This window comes from Psammomys obesus, unplaced genomic scaffold, assembly GCF_907164565.1.
Source record: "Psammomys obesus unplaced genomic scaffold, mPsaObe1.curated_primary_1811, whole genome shotgun sequence".
Lineage (NCBI taxonomy): Eukaryota > Metazoa > Chordata > Mammalia > Rodentia > Muridae > Psammomys > Psammomys obesus.
The window spans coordinates 21620793-21623523 of NW_026587216.1; the positions used below are offsets into that span (position 1 = coordinate 21620793).

The 2731-nt window shown below is 51.8% G+C and overlaps 1 protein-coding gene across 1 annotated transcript in view; it reads right to left on the minus strand.

The window, feature by feature from the left end:
* The window catches only part of Zfhx4 (zinc finger homeobox 4), a 194477-nt gene extending 192839 nt beyond the window's left edge, over nt 1-1638 (minus strand). The window contains exon 1 of the mRNA XM_055603210.1: nt 1561-1638. The gene's annotated coding sequence lies outside the window, so the exon portion shown is untranslated. The remainder of the gene's footprint in view (nt 1-1560) is intronic.
* Between the last annotated feature and the right edge of the window lie 1093 nt (nt 1639-2731).

Sequence of the window (2731 nt, forward strand, 5' to 3'; positions counted from 1 at the left end):
TTATTATTATTATTATTATTATTATTATTATTATTATTATTATTATTATTATTTTCTGATAGAAAAGAGCAGAAGGAATAGAAAGGGAGGAAGGCAAAAGGACGGGGGGTGGGGAGGGAGAAAGAAAGGAAAGAGAAGAGATCAGAAGAGAAAGGAAAAAGAAAAGAGAAGAGATGAAAAGAAAAGAGAAGAAAAGAGAGGCAAGACCAGCTACATTCCAGCCCCTGTTCGCCTAGCTGATTCGGCCAGAAGGCGCGCGTGGTGCCGGCTGAAGGAGGTGAAGTTCATTTGCAGACATGGAACCCTGGGGGGGGGGGGGGGGGGCAAGGAATGAATCAGTTCCCACAGTCGGCCGCAGCCCCCTTTTACACACACACACACACACACACACACACACACACACACACACACACACACACACACACACACCTTGCCCTTTACCAAAAAGAAAGCAAAAGCTGTTGATCCCCAGCCGCGGGTGTCCTCTTAGGGCGGCGATCAAGCTCGGGGCTACTGCCTCCACCCCCAGGTCCACCGCCGGTGGCCGGGAGATCCCGCCTCCTAACGGACCTGCCAGGGTCCGCGGCGCCGGCGCAGCCAGGAGCCTCCCCGGGCCTGCCGCTGCCGGCCGCCGCTCTCCGCGGACCGGGGTCTACCTGCCGCCTAGCCCCGCGCTCGCCCATCCTCCCGGGCGCGCCGGCCCCGGCCTGCCGCAGCCCCGCGCAGCGAGCGCCCTTCGGGGAACTTGAGAAAGGGTGGGGAAGGTATAAGGAAGAAGAAAAAGGGAACCGAAAAAAGGTGCAGGGGAGGGTCGAGGGAGAGAAGGGGAGAGGAGAGGAGAGGAGAGGAGAGGAGAGGAGAAGAGAAGAGAAGAGAAAAAGAAGACAGAGGAGGAGAGGAGAGAAGAAGAGGGGGGAAGAGAGGATAGGAGACGAAAGGAGGAGAGAGGAGAGGGGGCTCCAAGCCCCACCGACCAACGTCCAAACTTTCGGAGGATGTGTGCCGAGGAAGCGTCATCGCGATGGGGTGCAGGGGTACGTGGCGAGCGGAGACTCCCCAAACAGAGCCCGCGCCTCCGTGGAGCTGACAGCTTCGCCCCGGCCACCACAGTGTCCCCGGCTCCCGGTGAAGGCAGACCCGAAAAGACAGGGGAAAAAGACAGAAAACTGCTCGGCCGAAAGTGCCTGGTCTGCCACTTAATCCAAAAGTTAAATTCCGAAAAGCATCACCCCCCCACACACACACACACCGCCAAAGTAGAAAATCAGCCCCCCCCCCTTTCCTTCTCACTCCCACAGCAGAGCAAATCTTTGAGCCAAAAAAACGGGGGAAAGAGATGGAAAGGGGGGCAGAGCGGAAGAGGTGGTCGGGATGAGGGTACGTGTGCTAGGGCGAGCGGGAGCAAGCGAGCTGAGGGCAGAGAGGGAGAGAGGCGGAGAGGGAGAGGGAGAGAGAGGGAGCGAAATATCAAAGATTGTGCAAGATCAGGCTGGAAAGATAATCGATACTCGACCTAAATTTAACACAAACTACTCAATAAAAGTTAAAGAAAAAACTTACTTTCCATTTCCCCTGCAGTTCCTACTCGATCTTCGCCTCTTTTTTGTTTTGCTTTTATTTTACGTACAGCTGATCACATCCAAGTAAAACGAGAGGGTTCATTAAAAAAAATAATAAAAAAATAAAAAAAATAATCCTCGAACTTTATTGGGTGAAAATAAAAACGCTGGAGCAGAAAGTGGGGGGCACGGAGCGGTCCTCGGGGGTCCGGGAGGAGTTAAAGCATGTGCCGACCGCAGTCTCGCTGTTTGGTTGTGAAGGGGTTGGGAAAAGGAGGAAAGGAAATGAAAATCCGATATGTCTTTATTCTGCTAATTATTATCGTTTTAGCCCTGTTTAAAAAAATGGCTGATTAAGTTGAGTGCGCATGTCTTTGTGTGTCTATTCCCGATATGCACTCTGGGAATGAGAGAGGAGAGCGAGGGAGAGGGAGAGGGAGGGGGGGAGAGGTGTAATTAGTGAGGTGATCAACATTCCCCAGACTGCAAATGACGCGCAGCCGGGACTCAGAGCTGCCCGGAGCCTCGCGACTTCCAAGGCTCCCAGCGCTGCGGCTGGAGCCCTGGACCGGGCAACTGTGGAGAGGGGATGGGGACCTCCGGGGCTCGCACCCCATGCTCCCCTGCGCACAACTCTCAAACTTCATTAGACACACACTTACACACACTCATACACAGAGGGAGCAAAGGGAAGAATATAAAGCACAAATAACTCCTAAGAAATGCCCTTTAACCATTTGAGATTTTTTTTTTTTTTTTTTTTTTTTTTTTTTAATGAGACAAAGTAATTACTACCGGACCAGAGATTTGTTTACTAGGGAGCTTTAAGGAGAAATATGAGTGAAGGTAATTAGAGCTTTTCTCTGACTTAGTTTATTCTGCTAGTCACTCGGACGCACTTTAATGGCGAAATGCTGGGGCCTGAGCAAATATGCAGATTTATGTAAATGAAGAGCGCCTGTCTCTGTGTGCAAACATCACCCAGCCCAGGCTCTTTCAAAGAAGGAATGGCTCTCTGGGTCCGCAGGCATTCTATTTAAAACTGGATCTTGCACTTGCCTTAGCAGCAGAAGAAAACCCAGGGCAAAGGAGGTGGAAGGGGTTAGTTTAGACAGGGTAAACTTCCAAATGAGAGTAAGTCTGGGTTGTAGCCGTGGTGCTGGGGTCCAGCC